This window comes from Lathamus discolor, chromosome 8 (genome assembly GCF_037157495.1).
Source record: "Lathamus discolor isolate bLatDis1 chromosome 8, bLatDis1.hap1, whole genome shotgun sequence".
NCBI lineage: Eukaryota > Metazoa > Chordata > Aves > Psittaciformes > Psittacidae > Lathamus > Lathamus discolor.
The window spans coordinates 12,664,779-12,688,574 of record NC_088891.1 but is presented as its reverse complement, the minus strand read 5'-3'; the positions used below and the strand labels follow the sequence as shown (position 1 = coordinate 12,688,574).

Here is a 23,796-nt window from a genome sequence, read left to right as displayed (position 1 = left end):
GGTATTTTAGAGGATTACTGGAAAGGCTTTTGTCTGCTTTTGCCTGCTTTGATGCTATTTGGTGGAATGTAAAGAAACTATGCTGGAATGAAATAGGGGTGATAAAAGTATTAAGATAATATGTATATATTTAGTCATTTATGAATGTGGGACTGAAAAGCTTTGTAACTTTTCTCATTATTAATACAATTACATTGTATTATCGCAATTGGTAAGTGTTAGTGTCTTGTGTTCTGTCTTCTGCTTTACACCACAGCCTTAATTCAGATCTTGAATACCTTAATTTAACAGACAGATGACACTTATATGGGGATTAGTCTGCATTAGTCTCAGTGGAGAAATCTGAATCTTTTGCTGATGACCTGAATGATTTCCTGGATGTTTAGACCACATTCTAGTTTTATTGTGCACGGTCCTTTACATCTTGGCAGCTTTGAGGGAGGAAAATCTCTTCTCTAGCTCATCTGCGTTTCCCATCCTTAGATTGTTGCCTGATGAAAGGGTGTGGTGGTATTCAACTGTCATATAGAATAGTTAGGGTTGGAAAGGACCTCAAGATCATCCAGTTCCAACCCCCCTGCCATAGGCAGGGACACCTCACACTAAACCATCCCACCCAAGGCTTCATCCAACCTGGCCTTGAACACTGCCAGGGATGGAGTACTCACAACCTCCCTGGACAACCCATTCCCGTGTCTCACCACCCTAACAGGAAAGAATTTCCTCCTTATATCTAATCTAAGCTTATGATTGTACTGTAATTGTGTCATGGGCTTTTATTATGTTAGTGTCTGATTTGCAGGCAGTAGTTTCATTTTGGATTATTTATCCTATGTTTTCAGTTGTCCTATGTTGACTTTATTAATTAGTTCTGATAAATAGTCCTGGACTGCTTTGGGAAGGCTGCTGTACTGCTGGCTTTCCTGGAAATGTCATCTTTCCTGAAGTGAGAAATTCTGCTAGCATAGGATTATCAGTTTGGCGATATTTGACCAGGATTACTGGGAATCTCACAGCGTGGTCCATGCTGGTTTTTTGCAGCTGTAAGTTAGAGGAAGTCTGTAAATATTAGTATTGCCTAGTTTCTGCTTGAATGCCTTCTCTTGTTCATGAACAGTAGCTGGTCTGCTCTCAGCACACCCTGGACATCTGCCATCTGCTTTGGTGGGAGTACACACAGCACAGCTGTTGCTGTTGTGAAATGCGCTAACCCTGTGGTTTACCTGGGCTGCAAGTGTGTGGTCATGTCCTAGGTTCACAGACTTCACTGAACCTATGCTGCATAGTGCATGAACGTGAATTTGTGTCTAGGGTGTCTTATTTTATGAAGAATATTGTTAGGTTCTAATGTGCTTTGAAGTGCACAGCCTCATGTATTATGTAAGGCTAGTGATTTCCAGGATCCCATAAAGTGTTACTCTGGGAGAAAAGACAACTCTTCTCAGGTTTGATGTTATACTTAAATTAGGGTATTTAATGTAGTTGATTTATGCCTGCAGGTAAATGATTTCTTTATCAGCATACTTCTAGTTTTTTAAGTGAAATGAGAATATATTGGCAAAGGTTTAAGTTTTCCCACTACTAGCCTGACTGTACCTCTACATTTCAGCTGTCCAGGGAAGAATTATATATGAAAAAACCAACAGCTTTAATTGAAAACATGATACTGTCAGGATCCTCTAGCATAGTGAAAATCATAAAATACAGGACAGATATATGTCCATGGTGAAAAATTCTGCCAATCACAAACCTATTATGTGTAGCTCAGTGTAGTTTGCCACTGCTGTGAGTGTTTTGGTGCGGTGTGCACTGAGATCTCAGAGATAAAATTCTTTATTCTTTCTATTTTCTATGCTTGTCATCTCCATATCAGGTTCAGGTTCAAAGACAGCCCGGGGGACCCTGCGTTGTGGCTGTGTGTACATAGAGCTGACCTGTTGATAAACAGGAGGGCCTGGTGCTTAGATGTGCCAGTCTGTGGTTGTAAAAATATTTACTCAGAAATGAAAATCAAAACAACGCGTGGAGCTTTTATTTCTTTTGGGACTTGCTTCTTGTCTTCTTTTGGAAAACTCCATTAAAAGCTTTTCTTCCATGGAGTATACTGATGGTGCAGTGGGTAAGTCAGATCAGAGTGCGCATCTAACAACTGGAAAAAAAATATTCTGGCCGACAGCTGGGAATTGTTAAGAATGAGAGTGAGCTGTGGTTAGTGTCATGGCAAACCTACAGATCATCTGCAGCAAATGCAAATCAATTCACCTGGGAACTGTTATTTCTTCACATAACCATTACAAGAAGTGCACTTTGCTATTAACTAGTGCATAGTGTATGAAGATAGCAGAAATCACTGGCAGTGGATACAAGTTATCTGCTTTTCAGATCAGCAAAATCCTGTGCATTTCCTACTCGATCTAGAGTTGGTACCTGATGCCTCTGTAGATGCAATCATTGATACTTCATTCTAGTCATGTTCTGCAGTATTACATCAGTATCTTTGAGTGAATATAGTTATGTATTGTAGACTCATCCAGCTTCTGGCCAAGTAGCGTAATTCCAAATAATTTGCTATTCATTACTATCATTAATTTAAGAATGGGTTTTATTATTTTTGAAATTAAATACAAGTAAATATTTTGACCTGTTGAAGCTGTTGGAATTTTTAAAATTCCTTTGGGGAAGTGCTGTACACTTTCCCCAAATTGAATCCTGAGGGGGGGTAGTTTGCTGCTAAGTGCTAATGGTTCTAGACATATCTATGCAACTATTCTTCATTTTCCTTTCTTCAAGGAGGACACACTGGAAATAAATGACATGTCTCTTGTGTCTTCTGTGACATGTATCAAGCTGTTCTGTTGGGTCAGCCTAATTTCATAGATTATGTCTGACCCACTGTGTCAGATCTATATAAGAAAATTTGAGAACATTTTTTTTTTCATATCCCTCTGATTTGCACTCCCAATCACTCTCTTCCAGTTATACTTGAAAAAATTAGAATGTTATGGCATCAGAAAGATTAATTTCCCGATGGATGCATAATTATTTTATGCAGGGTAGCTATGTGTGTGTTGTAACTTTTTTCTCACTGTCTTGCTTCTCACAGTCTTCACACAATGATTTTGACAAAGAAAGAAGTTGCAGAAAACACTAAATGTCTATAAATCATTTCAAAGCCAAATCTTGTTATAAATGAGCTTATAAGAAATCAGGAGCTTTGTAGATTATTTCTGTCCTTAGATGTTTGGCGTAATGACTTGTTTCCAATGAGCCATTACTTGCGCCTCTGGAGTTCCCATACTGGAAATTAAGCATTACATTTAAAGTGCTAATTTTTTTCATATTCCACCTGCAACCTTAATAGCAATTTTCAAAGTTTACTTCCAGTGAGAATGGAAACATAGATTAAAATAGAAAGAGTTAAAGTTAGTACAACTAGGGGTCACAACTCAGCACGCGTACGGAGCAGCTGGAGTTGAAGCAGAGACAGTTATGTCAGGACTGAATCCTGCTGCCTAAAAATAAAGGAAAATTATTTGAGAAGGAATTTTCTGCAAAGGTAAGATTTGAAACTCCTTCAGTCCAGCTCAGAGGTCACTTTGCAGCACACTAACCTATGGGTGAATCTTAAAAGTAATCAGTAAGGAGGAATTGATAGAGTCAGGCTGGAAATTGGGTGCTTTGCAGTGTTCTCTACTGCATTTTGGGCTTGGACCTTGGTATTTGCTTTCTGTCTGCTCTCAACTTACCTCAGGAACAAGAGGGCAGCAGGGCTGTGCTACATGAACTGATCTAGGAACAGCAGCCTTCTCCAGGCTGTTTTGTTTCTTGGGAGGGCATGGGAACTTGGTCTTGTATTATGTCCTGAATATACCAAACTGGTGGGAGTCTAGAAGTGTTAAACCTGTGTGTGGAATTGCCTCAGTGGAAGAAATGTCAGGAGCAGGTCTGAGTGGCAGAACAGGGCTGTAGTTTACGAATCGGCCTGCTGCTTGAAAGTGCTTTCATTGGTATATAGGTAGATTTAACGAAAGTAGTAACTCTAGGATCTGACTTTTTATCTTTTTTCACCTGAGATTTCTTCCATTGTTATCACTCAACCAGTTATTCTTGCAGTAACACAGAACTGCATAAATTATTTTGGGGGTTTTGCTTGTTTATTTCCTATAATACTTTTGGCCTTAACTGCTATGTTAGTAAGAGAGTTTACTGACCCTGTACCAAAAAAGTTGTGTCTTATGGAGGTTTTTGAAGACCTATGTACTGTTGCACGTGTGTGATGGTTAATGGCTGAGATTGACAGTACTCATGATCATTTATAAAGAGAATCCCTGGGTTTTTTTTTCCCTTGAAATGAAGATAAACCAGTTCTTGCTTCACAGTTTTTTGGTGCCATGATGAAATTATATGCTGGATATTTTAAGCAAGACACTGAGATTTGTTAGGTTACTTTTGCTTGTTTGCGTCTAGAGGATGGGCAAGATGAAGCAGATATAACCAGTTCCTAGTTCTACTGTCTGCTGTCAGATTCTGTCCTGCAAGACTGAAGTTTGGTAGCAAGCACACCCTAATCTATCATTTCATGCACTGAACAAAAGACTGGCACAGAGTGCTTGGCAGATGATGGGTGATCCTTATAACAGCTCTGTAAAACAGGAATTCAAAGGTACCATTAGTCACATGTCAAGTGGGGAAGTAGGGCCCTGGGGCACCTGCTGGTGCAACTGTGAGTTCCATCTAAAGCAGCCTGGCTGAGTTTGTACTTGCCGAGTTGTACTTTCTATAAAGTTTAGGTGGGTTTTGGTGTTGTGGTTTTTTTTTTTTTTTTTTCTTTTTTCTCTTCAAGGAAGTAGTGGTTTCCATTAATTTTGGTTTCTTAAGAGTTGGAAGCATTGGTAGAAAGACAAGAATTAAAAGCTAATTAAAATAAAAGGAAACACATAATCCAAGTTTTCTTCTGTGACTCTTCTGAGGGTGAAATGTATCTGAGGTGGGTCAAGAGTTTAGGGAACTGTCGTTTAAAATCCAGTCTCAAAGTGATATCTTTTTCCCTCTCTTTATCAATAAAACAGCATTATTCCATCAAACTCTGTTTTCCAAGCAGTAGGATACAATTTGGCTTTCCAGAGACATCTAGCAGTTTCCATCCAAACCTGCAGCAGTGGGCCTGCAAGCCCAAGCAATGAGATTTGTGCAGACTAGGCTAAATGGTTCAGTAAATGGCGATTGCTTAAGTGACAGGGACAGAGGTTCACCCTGTGTGCCCAGTACACTGTGAGACCAATAAATGTATCTTAGTATATCTTAATACTGGCCCAGGGATCTTTTCTGATTCTTTTTGTCTTTGTTTCTTCCTGAATTAGGTACTGGAGAGGTCTGAATATGTATGAATATGGAATTAGATGGCGTCTTTGTAAAAAGAGTTTGCCTGTTCCCTTTCTTGTTGCCCAAATTTCTGAGAGATTTGGGAAATGTGCAGCTAAAATTAACAACGTTCACACTTTAGGTGTTAAATTTAATATGCGTGTCAGGTTTGAAAATGTCAGCAGAAAAGACTGAATAATACTTGTTGCGTGTAAATCTGAAGTACATAATTACTTCAGCTGACATGTATGAATGCACTTTCATTATCATGTCAAGAGGACACTTTGTGCTTGCAAATGAACAATGTTTGGGGTTGGCAATAAAACGGGAAGCACTTGCTTAAATAAAGTTTATTACAGCTTTTTAGAAAAACGTAATTATGAAGTGCTCATACTGACTGAGAACACTGTTTTTGAAGTGTTTAATAAGAAAATGGAGTTATGGTTTAAAGGGGAAGACTGCATGGTGTTTAGGGTTTACTAAAGTGAGCACAGTACAAATGTGAAATAATGCTATTTGATCTGCAAGGCCGCACAATAGTCAGTGGGTATGTGAGCTGGTTCCACAAACTAGCCAGGAACTGACAACTTCCTACACTTTCTTAAGTTAATCCACTTCATCTGGTGGGCACAGGTGGAAAATAACATGTGTAAATACAGAGATCAAATCTGAGAATCCAAGGTAAGGTGTCTAATGTTGCAGTTAATATCTTACTTGCAGAAAAGATTATCTGTTTAAAAACTAAAAAAACCCCAAAATAACCAACCAAATCAAACAAGAAAATCCCAAACCACGAAAAAATTGTACTGAACAAAGATGAAATAAAGTAGTGCTTTAAAGTTTCATTCAGTATCCATTATCCATACACTACCTTATCTTACAGACAGGGAAACTGAGGAAGGATAGTAGAGCAAGGATTTTTTACACTGGGGTGTTCATTAAAAGTTGTTTGGAAACTTCTAATATTCACTGGTGCTGATGGACCTCTCTCCTGTTTTGTAGCTCTCTAGAATTATGACACATTACAGAGAACTAAATAGAGATCTCTATGTCTAACGTAATCCAACAAATGAATTTGAGTTCTAAATGTAGCGTTCCAACTTGCATGGGGCAATTGCATTTGAAACTTGTGTATTGCAGGGCATCAGAGGTGGTACGCAAATTTATGAGCTGCTGCCTACCAGCCTTGTGACTCATCTATTTGTTATACAGAACATATAGGCTATGATTTTTGACTGTTGTGTTGCTCTTGGTTTGAATGGAGAACTGTTGAATTATGGGTTGCTATCTCTGGAGAAGAACTGAATGAGTCTCCTGTGTAATCTATTAATGTCATCTCTGCTGTAGAGTTAGGCAGTGCAGGGAAATGTAGGATGTGAAGCGCCAGCTGGATGAAGCAAGTAGGAGAGGTGCCGGAGGGTGTAGTCTCAGCTGGTGGTGCATGCAGCAGTCAGTAGCAGCTGGCAGTACCTGGAGATACACCCATCGGGGGGCTGGAGACAGAGTTTAGCCTGGGAAGCTGGAAAATATATTGATTCATCACCTCCACAGATGCTTTCTGCCAGCAAGACCGTGGTGGAGCTTCTGTCATCAAATGAAAGCTGAAGCCCTGAGAGTGCAGATGGCAGTAATATTATTCATGGTGATGAGTTCCCTCCTATATGTACTTTTTTTGCACAGGAGTGGATTGGATCCACTCTGCATTCAGGAGCTAACAGGAACTTGTTGATGTCTTTTCTGATTGTTCAGTATTTCAATTGTTACGTAAAGATAAGTTACTACTCTTAAGAGCGTACCCTCCAAATAAGAGTTTCCCTGTTTTCCTTTGTTCTTTGTTTTTCAGAAGCTGCAGCTCTGCTGCTGTATTTAAAACAATAATAATTGTCCCAGCAGCGAGGGCAATTTTGCCCAAAGCAAGTTATGATGCAAGTCATATGAAAACGTCTCTGTCCATTTACAGAAATAGTTTAGATGGATTTCCCTGTAGCTCTTGTAATTTTTTTTCCATTTAAAAAACAATGTAACTTAGGTGTTTCTCCTACTCGTCTACAGTCACATTTCTGCTGTTTATTTCCTTTTTTATTTTCTTTAGAAAATAAGAAAAATAAAATCAAGCCAGTTTAGAAGTCTTTCCTCCTCCTTGGGCAGGAACTTTTCAATGAAATCTGTCTGCTCTGCAACTTCCCTCTAATGAGCTTTCTCTGGTTTCAGCAGCCTATTGGAGGTTTAGAGATACTTGTGTAAGTTTTTTCTGTGACTGCAAATGGCACTTGTAGTATGAGTGCTGCCATGCAGTTAAGATTCTCTTAAGAAAACATTTCCTGTGATGTCCATAGAATTGCATATCTTCCAATAGCTTCAAACCTGTAGACTGTTGAGGAGTTCTATAGTGCTGTGTGGGATCACCCTTTCATTTTCAAGATGTTAAACTAACAATGAAGAATTCTAGTTCCTATCTGCGTTTCTTTATGTCTGCTGTTTCCATCTGGTATGCAAAAACATCACTCTCTTGTGGCAGTTGATGATAGCAAATCAAGAAAAATTGTTTAACATAACTTAAAAATTATTATGCTTTTTTTCACTTTCATAAGTAATTACCTGTGCAACTAAAGAGAGACAATCCTCTCATAGAGCTGATTTCATTTCCCTTGTCAAATCAAGCAGTAGATGCAGAGATAGAAAATACAATAATCCGCTTAATGAAAGTTGGGGTTTATAACTAAACATATAATCGTTTCCAAGATTGTGTATTAAGTATCTAATTGAAATTGGTTAAAGCAAAGCTATGTAGCACTGGAGCTCTCTCTCCATCCTTAACTTGCATGTATTTATCCCTGAGATCTCAGGTAGTATTTGTACTATGGGTTTTAAGCACAGGAATGAGAAGTAAAGACAGAGCTGCACTTAGCTCTCAGTATTACTGGTACTTTGGGGTTAGATAGCACTTCTGAAGACTAGTGAGTTTTGTGTGCATTGCCAACTATTGGATGTTAGCTTAAATTAAAATAAAGGAGGCAGTAGGATGGGCCTCTATTGAGGTGTGCTATCATGAGGCCAATGAACTGCAAAAAAAATTAAATTGTACTGATCTAATAATGTCCCTGCCGTTCGGAAGGAGAGCTGGTCCCCAAAGTCTGGTTTTAAACTGATGGGCCACTTTTCTGTTGTGTTTATTTTGTTTGTTTGTTTTCTTGTGCACACAGACATACGTTTGCGTTCTAAAGACTGACAGGGATTTGCTGTGGTGTTGGTGTGAATGCTAGAGAAGGCACTTTCACCTCAAAAAACTGGGGAAATACTGCTGGCTTTACATAGTGGCTCGGTGGAGGTGGCGTCTTACTGCTCATGGTATAATGTCGGTCAGGAAGTCAAATGCTTCCCGTGAAACAGGCACTGACACAATGCTTACTCAGCACTACAGTTCCAATTATATGACAACAACTTGTGTTATTAGTCTTATGGTAAAGAGTGCTTGTATCTACTTTTAAAACCGGATGATAGACAACTGAGTTTCATTTTTAATTTAAAGAAGGAGGTGGTTTGTTTGGCACAGACTAAATGTGCCACAGATTGTATTTTGATAGGACCAGACATATTAGACAGGAAATATTGGGAATATAATGGTCATCAAGAAAGAATGGCTACACCACTAGCTATTAGCTTAATGACTATTTGTGTGTTTAATTATTTCATTATTAGCCCCTACTGTGCACTCAGCATTTGCAGAAAGAGTGAGAGATTCATGGATATTTCTTAATGTCTTTCACCTCCCACTTATGAAGAAAGATTACGCTTCCTCAAAATTTAGCTAGTTTGCTGCACATAGACCTGTATGGAAAATGAAAGGTATCATGTGCACTGCTCCATTGGCAGAAAAGGGAGAAGGCAATGACCGTTTTCCTCTGGGACAGAAGAAACTGGAAGCACACAATCTCTATAGATGTGTAAACAATCTGTTTATTTCATCTGCAAGAACACTTACGAAAGTGTAACTAAGTTATAGCTGGTATTCTGTGTGGATTAATTACAAAATGATTAGGGGTTTGCAGAAGAATTGTTCAGTTCTGTATTATTTTAAAGTGTTATTTTAGATTGTTTTAATAAGTTCTGTCATGACAAAAGCAGATATAAAAATGTCAGTCATAGCTCAGCTTTTTGAGAAGTCAGATATGTTTTTAGGTTTTTTAAATGTGAATTCAGAGCATTCTTGTTGTTAATCTCACCATTGGGTAATGTTTTAGATAAATAAAAGGATGATTAGAAAAGGTTAAAATATGACAAGTAATATCCAAACCAGAGTGTTTTGAGAAGGAAGCCAGGTAATTGCTGTAGTTTCTTCTTAATTCTATTTTGCATCCATATTTCAGAGAGAAAGAGAATGAGAAAACCATCATTTCATAGTTATTGTGTCAACCCTGAGTAGCTTGTGTCCTGTACCAGTGCTGAGTTTATGCAAAAGGAGATATCTTATTAAGTTGGGCTGAATGTTTTCTTGTGTATTTTTGTTTGATTTTTTGTTTGTTTTTTATATTTATTTGTTTTGGTGTTTTTTCCTTTTGTTTCTGTGGGGATTTTTGTTTTTATTTTTATTTAAAGTTATTGTTCAGGAGTTTTGATTAGTTTTCATTTGGCTGAATAGCGAAGAACTGAAATATGCCAGATTTCTGCTCCATCAAGAATATGAAACCATGTAGTTATCAGATCAGCTTTTCACCACAAAACCCCAACAGGAAGATACTGAATTAGAACATGTAGAATCTTAACATGGTGATAAATTTGGAATTTTAGGACAAAGCATGCTTTTATAAACAAACACTGACTGATCAAACTAAAACAATTTTGTGGAAATGTGTCAGAGGTGTTGAACTTCTGTCTCAATGCAGATTGCTTTCTGACAGAAATCTTCACGGTTTTCTCAAGTTTTTCTGTAGGGCCAAACAGTCCAGGAATGTTCTTTGCTGATAGGGTGGAAACCATTAGCAGGAGGTAAATAAAAATGGCAGTAACTCCAGTCTTTCTGAAATGAAAAGAATTACAGTTCATGAAAGAAGTCAGAACAATCTATTTCATATTCAAGAAGCATAGGATCGGATTCCAAGTATTGAATAATGTTGTGAATCAGAAAATCGTAGGTCAGGCTTTTATCTTTTGTTTATTTATATGCAGAAGAGGTACACTGTGACTTCTAAACTCCTTATCATTTTCCTAACATTGTTTCATGTGATTGTTTCTGTGGCACTTGGGCTGCTCACCTGTTCTCTGCTGACCTAGTTAGAATAATGATTTAAATTTGGTATATTGTGTTTGATATATCTGATTAGCTGGGATGTAATCACTCCTTGAACAAATCTCATCAAGTAACTCAAGAATGAGCTGCATTTAGCTTGAGCAAAGACTAAATCTGTATCTCTGATTTCATTTTAATCATCACTTTGACCTGAATCCAGTACTAGTTTACAATATTGAAGTACTTTTTCGTTTTGAGTCAGAGGCTGCTCAGCTCATATGTAATTGAATAAAAATACCAAAGTCTAAAGTAGACATGGGTAAGAATTCTAAACCTGTTTACCCCTGCAGTCCCTGGGGTGAGAAGTGCATTTAAACTTTAAGTAATTCCCCCTCCGTGTTTAAAGATCTAAACCTGTTACTACTTCTCCCCTCAAATTAACACTAGGAAAGAGGTCTCTGACACTTCATTTGTAATTCAGCCTGATGCTTCCCCAAATATAGGAAGTGTTATTCAGTCTTGTAAAGAAAATAATTTCTAGTGTCCCATGCCCAGTCAAGAATATTTCCTTGTTGTGTAGTCATAGCCAAGCACTTGTTAGTAATTGTACTAGTGACTCTAAGTACAAAACCCAACTGAACAATGTCACAATTTGGCTTACTGAGCACTTTATATTAATGATAATGCAAAATGACACAAACCTGTTAATCTTGAACTCACATTGTTGGCTCTTTTCAGCACTGTGAAAATACGGTCCCATGTTGCACGCATTTGTTTAAAAGGCATTTTAAATTTCTGACTGTACAATGATGTATATCTGCACAAAGTTTTTTGTGTACGAAGACTGATTTGTTCTCATTGAATGAATGAGCAATTATGTTCTCAAAAGAGGATTGAGAGAGAGATAAAGTATTAGACAAGATTGGAAATAACACATTGGTAGTGAAGGATATTGAATTACACAACTTGACTCCCAAAGTGTATTCCTGCATAATGATCTTGCCCATTACAATGAAATAGTATATTAGGGGAATAAAAGATTGTCAGTAAGGTATTTAAGCCTCTGTGGCTGAACCTAGAATACTTATATTTTACCTTTTAATAGTGAATAAAATACTTGACTTTATCAAACAGCAGTAAATTAGGAGAAAAACTGTTCCTTCCATGTTTTATATCAGCCTTAGGGTGAAGGTGGGATTAAATTCCTCTGCCTAATGCACATTTGTTCTCATCATAAAGCTAATCTTGTAATTTCTCACAAGACTGGCAATCTTGGGAGAAATGAGCTAGTACTGAGGTTAAATTACCTTTCACCCTAAAGAAGGCAAAGGATATTCTTGGCTGAATGGCTCAGCATGATACACATTATAGATAACTATGGTGTTGCATAATGTAAGTCTTAGCTTTCAGCTATGGAAAGAGCTTTAGTCCTGATTCTAGTAACATAACTGTCTGGAAAAATATTCAAGTATTTTTGGAATAATTCAGTTTTACTGGAAGTCTTTAAAATCAGTCTGCCCCATTTTATACTATCTGTTGACTACTGATCTCAGCATTTTTAGTAACAGCTGGAGCCATTAATGCAGTGACTTTCTAGCTGAAGAATGTACAGTGCTGACTTTTTTGATTAAATGTGCAGTATATTGGAATTTAAGTTCTGTTTTTGATTTATACAACAATAAGTGATAAAATAGCTTTTTTCAACAGAGCAAGCGATCTAAAATTTTTAAAACCCTCACATGGATGCGCACAGATTTAAAGACAAGAAACTGTGTAACACTTTCAGTGATTATTTAAAATCATTTTAATGAATGAATCTAAGAAAATGCAGATAAAAACCACAAATTTGTTTACGAAACAGATTTTGGAGTCTTTCTTGGTTATTGTTTCTTGAAAGCACCGACTCCTCTTTTCTGAAACATGCTAAATTATAATGAAGAGTCATAGAAGGGGTTGAATAATAATCCTTGAACAACTCATTTAATGACTCTTACATAATTACTTTTATCTCATAGTAGATTATTTTTCATTATTTTTAACCAGTCCATCCAGGAGAAGTATGAATTGGAAGAAATTAGAATTCTTATTAAAATTACTAAAATAACAGAGTTTAAAAAGTAGAATGTTTCCCGAGACTGTAATATGCCTTCATTTGCAAGAATTAAGGGGAGAGATCCACTTTATTCAGTGTTCCTTGATGTATCTTTAGAAAAATTGGATTAATTCAGTTTTTTTTTTGGGGATGTTTTTGGTTGGAGATGGAAGATGATGCTCAAAATGGCAGAAAATTTAATAGAGAGACAAGATGAACGGGATTCTGAACCAGTGAAATTACAACATTTTAAGATAGGCTATAGGCTGGTAAGAAGGTCTTACATAGTAGCTGGCAATCAGAGATACCAGCAGCTTTTGTAGAAATGTACAGAAACTTCAATCAGAAATAATAGTTTGAGTGTAAATTAAGGAGCTTGAATATGTAGATGTTGATTTAAATCTCTTGATTAGTTCTGAATCACTTTTGGAAAATCATTAAGTACAGATATATACTTACTTTGACAGTCTGATCTACGATTTTATGTTGATGTGAGACTTTGATAAGTTGCAATACAATCCATTGTAGAATGTAGTATTGAGGTGAATTCTGGTACCAGTAAAGGCTCATGTAAAAATAACAGTAATAAGGAGCTGAATTTCTGTTGAGAACCAAATAATAATTGTATTGAAATGGCAGAAAATCCAATGAACAAGATGATAAATAGAAGACACTTATTTGTGAGAGTGGCCTTAACAGCTGCCCAGGAAAAAGACAGAATAACTTTACTTTGGCCAAAAGAAGAGCTCTTGGTATGAACGTTCAGCAGCAATAAAGAAATGCCTTTAAATCAAAAATGTCCATTCAGTGTATGAGGAAAGAATGTAGCAGGCAAGCAGAGAGGAAGAGGAGAAAGCAGAAATGCTTTTCTGTTCCCTATCTCTTGGTGATCCCCCATTCCCGTTGTGGAGAGAAGGTGGAAAATGGAGGGTGGGTGGGGAGTGAGGAAGGTAATGATCAACAAGTAATGCATGTGGTTTCTTTTTTATTTGTGTTGAATGACTATGACAGGCTTTTCTCCGTGGTTTACTTTGTAAAAATCTGCTTTATATTAGTAAACATAAATAGTAAATAGTACTAGTAAATGCAATAGTAAATGTTAGAGTAAGTTTCAGTGCAAGGTACAAAATATCATTTGCATTTCTGAAATAAAATCATAAGCACATAGTTTTCCAATAGTATTCTGAGACTGAAGTAGTCTGTGCTTGGGATTTCTATTCCTGTTGGGTTTTTTGGGTGGTGTATTTTTTGTTTGTTTTGTTGTTTTTGATTGGTTTTGGTTGTTTTTTTTTTTTTTTAATATATATTTTATTTTAATCAGGGCTCTTTCTTCCTGTATAGGGGAAAACTTGGCTTCTGTGACACCTGCTACAGGAGTGAAACTGAATTTCATCCATTACTTCCAACATTTTGGCTTTGTGTGGAATGGTGTATAGACATTTGAGTTAGATAAAGAATACATTTACTGACTTTCTCAATTCTTTTATCTATATGATCAGAGGCATTAATAGAAATGGCTGAAGGACAAATGCTTGAATAATATATGGACAAGGTTAAACAGCCATAGTAGATGTTCTCAAAAGGTAATAATAGCAATGATGATAGATCAAGAAGGTCAAGAAATTATTACCATCAACAAAAATAGATTTTATAGAGTTATTGGCATCGTTCTTGTTCTGACTGTTGTTTGTATCATGTACTGTTAATATGAGGAAGTAAAAGCTTTTTGAGTGGAACCTCTATCTTCTGTGTCTGTTACCTGCAGAGGTAGGTAATGTGAATAAGCTGCCCAAGTTCTACATAATCAATCAATCAATTTCATAGGACTCAATAAGGATCTTTATGTACAGATTGCTGGTCTTGTCATGGCATCCAAACACTTCCTTTCTCTTTCAGATTTTGCTAATTTGAGTTATGTTTCAGATTTCTTTTCTGCCATGTGCAGCAGATGGGAAATGACAGGGAGCTCCCATCACAATGTTAAATGTCTTCAGACACAAGAAGGACAGTTAAAGTTAAAACTCTTCCACACCTGCTTTAGACCCATCATCACCCTTCGAACTGCCTGACATGCTGATTGTGTGGGCAATCCAAATAGCTGCCTTACCCTGAGAGCCAGCAACCCCATTTCCAGAGGAGCCAGGTTTTCAGAACAGCTTCAGTTACTCTGTGCAACTCTTTTGCTTGCTCTGTTTTTAAAATGAGATTCTTTGTCACCTCCCAGATACATGTAGATTGTGTGTCAGGGGGCTGACACACAAAAGGCCTCAATCTCTTAAGAACCTGCCACCAGAACACCTAATAGACTGTCAGTTTGAGTGTTTAAATGAGACACAGCAAGGGAGGGGAAAATGCTTTTAACAAAAGAATGGTAGACTAGAAAAAAACCCACCAGCATCCCTGACAAGGTAACTGGAGATGTAGCACTTGCAATAGAAGGGAGGTATTGATGAATGCATTAGTAACAGGTGAAAAATGGTGCTTGGATCAGGGCTACTAACAGGAAATACAGAAAGCATTTATGGGTGTAAAAAGTAGCTGGTAAGGAATCAGGTTAGGGTTAGAATTACATTAAGCAGATTGTCTCCTCTGTAGGATTCAGTGTTGTCTTCTCTACCCTTGTGATGGTTTGTCTGAGCAATATTTTAAAGCTACATCTGTATGTGTAGTACAGATTTGTGCACAACTGAGCCCTCCAAATTAGTATTCGTACATCTTGCAGATGCTTTATGCCAGTACAGGTAGGTACATCTTCAGAATTATACATGGCATAATTTGGATTAGGCATTCAGAACCTAATTCCTATATGTCAGCAGCATCTCAAGTTGCTTTGCTCAACAATTAAATGGAGAAAGGTTAGAAATTGCAGGAAAAGTTTTGTTCTAGTTTGTGCAAGTGATGTAACTGAGCACTGCCGCTGTGAAAGCACATTTGCTTTGGTACATGTTTCTTTTTCAGTAAGGCCTGTTTCTTTAAAGCGGTGAATTATATTTGATCCTCATTTTTCATTTCCAACATATGCCATTTCTTCCTGCCTAGAAATTATAAGCAAATACCATGTTATTTTATTTTATTTTTAACAACTAATTATCAATAGTGAGCTCATACTCTGTTAAAATAGTTTCACAAAGTGGTGGGTTTCTCTTGGACTGTATGTTTGACTGTTGTTCACTGATGCTCAGAGATTGGTTTCATAAATTGCATGTTATTGTTTCAGTTCTAGTGGCTGACAGCAGTCAACGGTTGGCTGACAGCAGTCAATGGTTACAAGCAGTGGGAAGGCATTTTTGGCATGAGAAGAAAAGCACTGTGTAATCACAAATGAGAAGTCTGCTGGAGGAAAAGTTATCCTCCATGATGTATGGGTATGAACTTTTGTTCCTATGCATACAGAAAAGTGTGTGAAAAAGAACATACACAGGTAAGAACTAATCAAGTGTCATGATGCTGAGAATGTGCCACAATTAAATTGTATGTTGCTTCCTCTTTATCTTACCTACTTGATGTGGTGTTAATATTGTGAAGGTGACTGCAGCCTCTTCCATGTGACTTCTTCATCTCCTCACATCATAATTGGGTATCCAGTTCAGTCATAGCTTGGGGCAGTTAGAAAAACATTTCCAAATTTCATTTTACAGGGTTGAGCGCTCTATAGATAATTGTATAGAAATGGCAGTATTGCATCTGATTTTAAAAAAAGACTATCTTAATACAGAAAGCTTTTAAAGGGCACCAGTTCCAGAATTGCAGCCTTGTGACAGAGTTCTGGTATTTGTGAAAGTCAGGTGGGTTTGAAAAACCTGTGTGGTCTCCCTTTTTAAAAGCTGTTTTGTGTAGTGTTGCTGAAAACGTCCCTGAAGATTATTTTCTTTCTTCATTGTTTTTTCCTATGTGCATCTTTTGAAGGACAGAGAACTCAAAATATAATTGATTCTCTAGTCAGAAAGGTGTGATGAACAGTTGACATCTTGAAAATTCAATTTGATGGTACCCAGTAGTTCCAAGATGTGCCTTCTTGCCAAGCTGGAGACTTGTGTGAATTAGCTTTATATTAGTTTCCTGATTTTTGTGGTGAGATTTCTCTTGTTTCTTTTCTTTACATTATGCATATAGTCATGAGTGTGTCTTTACTTTTAAAAAATACATGTATGCACTTAATATTGTGATCCAAGATACTTTATAGTATGCATGAAATAATAATAAGGGAAATACAGAAGTTTTCTGGCTTGCTTGAGAACAGGCGTATAAAGCAACCATCAGTGTTGGTGTAATGTAGCATGAGGTTTTTTTCCTGTCTTATTTCTGTCTCATTACTGGGAAGTCTTTAAGATAACAGGATTTTCAGCACACTAAAATGTCCTGTAGGATTACAGCTGAAACTTATTCCTACACACACTACCTCATTACAGCTGCTTTTTCTGATTCCATCTTAAACCTGTTCACTCATGAATAGGACTGCTACCTTTAACTCAGTTTAAATGTGCTAGGTGCTGTCACAATTACTGTGATAGGCAGTGATCCTGGAAGCAGAAGGTAGAGATGAATCTCAGGCTTAATGCAGGATTAAAGAAGCATGGCATCTATTAGTCAGAATTACTGTTAATATGCAAATGTAAGAGGCTGTATGGAAAGGAGAAGGGCCTCCAGCATTTTTGTCTGCTCTGAGCTTTTAACATTTCCTAGTATGATGTTAATATTCAAGTAAATGTATCCAAACTGATCATTTATTTTTTTAATTATCTACTTTCCCAGTCTGTGTTCAGAATGTGTTCAGTCTAATAAATTCCAGCATTGAAGTTTGAGTGTATTAGAGGGAAAAGAATATGTAATTAAAATATATACATTATATATACAATATATACATTATGGTTTTATGTACAACTCTACAAGGAAAATGCAAGTCAGTTTCTCTACCTGTGTTGCTCCCATAATGCCAAATATCATCAGTGACCAAGCTTACTTTGCAGTATGTCATGCCTAAGACAGGAGCTAGATGCTGTGGTAATAAAATAGTTGCACTTGGTCTATTCTTGCACTACTTGTTACCAGCACCAGAGGGGTCTTCATGGGTTCTACACAAAGTTCTAGGCTTCAGAAGCAGGTGAAGGTATATTTCCTCAGCTAGAGCAGTCCAGTGCAGCTTTGTCCAAGCAGGTACAGGACTGTAGGAAAAGTACTTTTGTTGCAGTGAGGAGTTTGCTGTTGTGAGACAAGACAGACAATAATGTTTCCTGTTTACTGCTGTTTGCTGTGTATACAAGTTGTTTTTAGAGTTTAAAGACTGAAGTGGCAGGTTGGGAATGCAGGCAGAAACTGTTGGTACATTCTCTAATGACTGAAACCCTGTTTAAAATGTAACCTAAAATCCTCACAGGGTTTCTTTCCTCTAACTTTGTTGCAGACAGAATTTCTGTACAGATGCAATATATGTCAGGTCCTAAATATGTATTTATTGACTGGAGAATCCAGCTCATGCTCTGTTCTGTGCTATATCCCTTTTTCTGGGCACCTGGTTCTGAATAAAGGTTTCCGTGGTTGGAGCACTGTTGGGGCTGTGAGCACAGAGCATGCATCATGCGCTTGAAAGGACTGTTTTCAGATGTGTTTGCTACAAGAAGGCCATTTCTGAAAATGCTTGGCCTCGGGGGAAAGATTTCTAGGAAGTTAATTAGTGTTCACGTGCCACCTCATGGAGTTGCTCTGAACTGTCAAGCTTGTTTGAGTGTCTCGCTTTACTGCCATAGGTTGATGTGTGCTGGAGAGGGAGAGCCACCCAAGCTCTCAATAAATGATCTATGGAGCTTGCAGTAAGTCCAAGCTTTTGGCTTTTGTTATGCATTCATTTTGGAAACTAACCAAAGACACTTCTGGTTTCTTCAAGAAAGATGGAAAGGTCTGTTTCTCCCTGAGGCAGTAAAATACATTCCCAACGCTTGGTTTTGTTCCAGGATGTTTTTCAATGGAAATTGGACTTTTTTTTTTTTTTTTTTTTTTTTTTTTTTTTAAATGAGTGGCCCAAGAAAGAAACCATTATAGTCAGCCAGTGTCTCTTTCTTCCTGCCTAGCCCTGAACGATGGATCCACTCATGCCTTTGGCTACCTGTTTTGCTGATCACTTGCCAGTTACCAGGTGGCAAGTCCCATGTTGCTGGATGTTATTAAATAAACAGTTTTCCAGATGGCTATAATATCACATCTTTAAATAAAAGTACACAAGCTTAGTGTCAGCATCTTATTTATGGAATGCTTTTGGCTCTTGAACTGCTTGTTGAAATTGTTGTAAGCCATTTGGTCACTGAGAAGTTATTGTGTATTACTGTAGACAACAAGCTGTTTGCATTAATTAGCAATCAAAGCATGTTGCCAAATGGGGAATAACATTTCTTTGACATCTCTGGGGATCCTGGTAACTGAAGCAGTGCGAAATCAGGGGTTCTCCTTTGCTGCATGTTTATAGTATGAACTTCCAGTCCATCTGCCCATATAGCCATCTGCAAAATCGATGGGGCAACAGCTGGTAGAAATAAAACCTAAGGCTGGAGAAACAACATATGAAGGTGCAAGGGAGTTTGTAAGACACTGTCTTTTGCAGTAAAAGTAGCTTTTGTGAGCATTTCATTCAGTTTCCAAAAAAGAACTCTTAATATTATCTTGCTTATAAGCATGTTTTTTTCACCATTTAAGGAAGAGATGTAGTAAATGTGATCATGAGTAACTTCAACCAGCTTCAGAGCAACACAGTAAAGCATGATGGAAGGGCAAACCTTCTGAAGACAGAACAGTAAGCTGCCTTAGAAGAGGCAATGTACAGATCACATAGCCAGCCTTACAGTATCTGAAGGGGGCCTACAAGGATCCTGGAGAGGGACTCTTCATTAGGGACTTTCGTGGTAGGAGAAGGTGTAACAGGTTCAAACTTAAACAGGGGAAGTTTAGGTGAGATATAAGGAAGTTTTGTACTGTGAGGGTGGTGAGGCACTGGAACAGGTTGCCCAAAGAAGTGGTAAATGCTCCATCCCCAGCAGTGTTCAAGGGCAGGTTGGACAGAGTCTTGGGTGACATGGTTTAGTGTATGGTGTCCCTGCCCATTGCAGGAAGGTTGGAACTTGGTGATCTTAAGGTCCTTTTCAACCATAACTATTCTATGATAACCTCAGAAATTATTAAAATCTTTCCTTTCTCTGTCTCTTCCACAGTATTTTTGAAGGCAGGGGTGTTAAAGCTGTTTGTCTTAGAACAGCAGTACCTCCACAGAAGCAATTTTAAATGTAGAAGGAGCCCTTAGCTTGAACAGCTAGTTGTGATAGCTAGCTATTTATTTATTTATTTCCTGTTAAAAGTAGTTGAGAGAGCATTAAAAGACTGGAATAAACTTTGCAAGAGATCAGGAACTTTGTTCCATGTGGACAAAGAGACGTGAAGATAAAAAACCTAGACTTGACACTACAAATAATGATGTTTTCCCTTTTAGCTTGTTAACTTTCCCCTTCCCTTGTAAATACGAATATTATGCGATATCAAGTGCATTCTAAACAGCAACTGTACATTCAGAAAAACCTGACATTCTTAGCATTTCTTGTGTAAAGCTGTTTTAATTCCTCATCGAAGCTTTTTGAAAGTGTTCTTAGTAGTGAAGTATCACATGAAAAACTTGAAAGAAAGAACCCAAAGTAGTCTGGGCCTACTTTGTGGCAAAACCATTCCTATGGAGGGTGGGAGCTTTGGGTTTTAAGGTTTAGAACTCTGGAGCTTCACATGCCTCTGTGCTCGGCAGTCCCAGCTGCGATTTTTGGTCAGGTGTTCTTGTTTGCCCTTTTTTTGTCTGATGACCAGAGGAATCTTTCTTTAGATTGTCAAGGTTTAGATTGTCAAGATTGTCAAGGTGTGTGTGTTTCTAGGAAAAATGAAATGTTAACAATTGAATTAATTGTAGAAGCTTAAGGTGGGTTTAAGAGTTATCTTCCTGGACCTATACAAAATAACCACATGTGTCACTGTGAACTGTTGTGCTGCTGTGGTGGGTTGGAAATATTTTCTATATGTGTTTTGTAGTGCAACTGGTGAGGCCAGTTTTGACTCCTGTGTACGTATTTGTACCTAGCTAGTAAACATGGTTATTTGAACTCCAGCTGTGCCTGTGTAGTTTCTGCCTCTTCTTTTGTGTTGGTTACAGAGCAAAAGCACAATGGGAGAGAGGAGGGAAAAATACATTCAAGTGCAGATCAGTTCTTTGTGTTTCAACTTTCCTTTTTTTTTTTTTTTTTTTTTGAGGAATGCATGTATCAGGAAAAGCATTTATTCATTTATGCTATGCTTAAGAATTAAAAATATTTGCTACTAAAATTGCCGGGTTCCCCGAGTTATTAAGCATAGTATAATGAACCCTTTGCAGAAAATAACTAGAATGTGATCTATGTCTGCAGAGGAAGCAAAGGAGCAAAACACATTAAAAAATAAATTAATGTAATGCAAAATAACCTTAGTTCCACTGCACAGAAATCTATAATTGCACTGATCTTGTTAAGCTGTTCTTCCAGAAGATGCTGCACATTTTAGCAGAAGTACGGGATGATGATGAAGTGTCACTCAAAATTAGGATCTTTCCTAGTCAGTGTTTCACACATATATTTCATGTGTGCACGTAGGGGCATTTCAGTGAAGCAAGATATGTTCTAGGCAGGAAATCTAGCAAACTGCTCCCACAAGGTTTTGGGGTGTTTCTTCTGAGTTTTGGCTTTTTTATTTTCTTCTTTTATTTTTCTTTTTTAACTTTATATTTTTTAAATTATTGTCTTAAAGATTTTTTTTTTGTTTGTTTTCAAAGGACAGTGCACTGTTATAACCTTTTAGGATCTTACTCATTCCCCCAGGTTTACACTGGAGGCCTTGGTTGCATTCTTCACCCTTAGTGGCTTGTGAGGGACAGGTATGGCTGAATTGATTCTGGAGTAACTGAACAAATTTCTGTGATAAGATAAGCAAAGCCAAAGCTTCTTCACCAGAAGGTATAAACTCAGCATAACCGGCCAAAAAAACACCAAAAGTTCTCCTTTGTTGTGCTGTCTTTCAGGATAGCATCTCTTCTAGAATGTTTTCCACAACTTCAGAGAAGTCATAGGCCTTAGCTGCACAAGACTAGTTACAGATTTGAGACTTGGTATTTTTAGACAGCTTCTAGGGAAAACCGATGCTCTGTGTATTCCCAAATAAAAGTGCATCTGCGAGCAGAGGAACAGTGTATGATGACAAAGGACATTTAATGGGGCATCTTTTAGAGGGAGTATTCTGCCAGTAATGCATACATCTGAAGGAAGATCATGGATTCAGGCAGCTTTCTTGCCTGTGCAGGGAGGTGTATACAGCTATGTGCCAAAGAAGTCTGAGGAAATGTCAAATGTGTGCATGAGAGGTAACGGGGGTAACTCATCACCACAGTGGCTGCAAAATGGTAGTAGTAGCTGACAAGAGTGGAAGGCACAAAAGGGGGAGACTGGAGAGGGCAGGGTGGGCAGCTTTGGTCTTGGTACTGGCTGGGGCCATTATGTTTAGGGTAGTTGCTGTATTGGCAGGCTGTCCTTGGAGGTGAAGCAGTACTAAAAGACATTTGTTTACAGGCATAAGTAAGCTAATCAAACTGTCAGTCCTACCTTGATATTACAGACATGTACTGATAAAGACAGGTTGAATTAAGAATGCGATGGTACCTGGAAAAAAAACCAGCTTGTTCTAGGGCTATTAAAAGAAGAGGGCTTGGGGATTTTATTTTGTTGTGTAAGAAATGTTTGCCTTTTCTTATTTTGGAAAATAAGTTGGACATTTTCAGAATAACTTCATTTGCTCACTATTTTATTTTGTTTGAACAATGAACTGAATTAAAAGGAAAAAAAAAAATAAATAGATTTAAAAATACTTCCAAAGTAAGCAAACTGAGCTTTTAAATTTGGTCAAAGCAAAAGTCTTAGGCTTTGTTTCACTAGTTTACGAAGGTCCTCTTTTTAGTAAAGGCATGCTTATTTGCATGAAGGCTGAGTTGGAAAGGGAGAAGGTGGGTCTGTGAATGAAATTGAGCAAGATGCTTTCAGCTTGCCTGGCTTGGGTTACTTGTGAGGAGCAAGTGTTGCTTATGTTACTGAATCTGTTCATTTCATTGTTCTGTAGTTCTGCTTTCCTCAGAAAGTTCCATCAGATATATTCAGATGTCCTCCTGGATAAAAAGCCTCAGAACTAGAGAGAAGTGCCCCTGCTAACTTGCATTGTGGAGCAGGTGCAATTTTGCTTTTGAACCTGGTATGATATTTTAACCGTGTATCAGTGCAGTATTTTGATCTTATACTAATTTTGTTGGCATTGTTCTTCAGACAGGCAGATTTTAGCCTTAAACAATTCATTCAATGGTTGAGATATTTTGTAAAACCAGTGCCTGCATTCTTTTGCTCCCCTTTAGGTTTTTTTTTCTTGTCACACCTCATTGCAGTGAAGACAATTTATTCGCTGCTCTTTCTAGCATATGTTGGTTCGGCAGTGAAAATAAGATGTCATTTTCAGTGTCTCATTTGATTATCAACATAGACAGCCATCAACAAAATATTTACATCTTTCAGTGAAGATTATGGATGAGGATACATAAATCAAGGATGCTTTACGTTTTATAAGCTAAATTGACAAAGAAGAATTGAATCTGAAGGTTTATTAGATTATAAAGTGCCAAAATGACTCAGTGATCTCTAAGCAAGGCAATAACCACTGGAAACAGTCAAAATAAAGGCTTTGTCTCTTTATTTTAATTAATTTTCACTACTTTTCAGTTAACTCTTGCTGGTACCTCCTATTGATGCTAGACGTAAAATAAGGTATAGTGCACTGGTTATCTTGCTATCTAGACTAATGAAATGCTCAGTGATTTTCCAAAAACTGTTAAAACAAATGGTTAGAATAATGCTGCTTTGCACCATTGACGTGTTTGGCCTTAGTTCTAACTGTTTGGGGTTTTTTTCTTATAGTCTAGATTTCTGGATTGGGCATATTAGAAAAGACTTGCTAATGGGCAAAGTTCAATCTGCTTTTAGTTTATCAGCATTGTTAAAAACCCATTCAGCCATTTTGCATATTAGCCACA

General features: G+C 37.5%; 1 long non-coding RNA gene across 3 annotated transcripts in view; it reads left to right on the top strand.

Moving 5' to 3' along the window:
* Positions 1 to 23,796, top strand: part of LOC136019024 (uncharacterized) — a 341,700-nt gene that overhangs the window by 15,879 nt on the left and 302,025 nt on the right. For 2 of the 3 annotated variants that reach the window (XR_010614707.1, XR_010614708.1), the window contains exons 2-3: positions 14,022 to 14,263; positions 15,898 to 16,101. The exons of the other annotated variant lie outside the window; for it this stretch is intronic. This is a non-coding gene — a long non-coding RNA (uncharacterized LOC136019024). The remainder of the gene's footprint in view (positions 1 to 14,021; positions 14,264 to 15,897; positions 16,102 to 23,796) is intronic. 3 annotated transcript variants of the gene reach the window in all.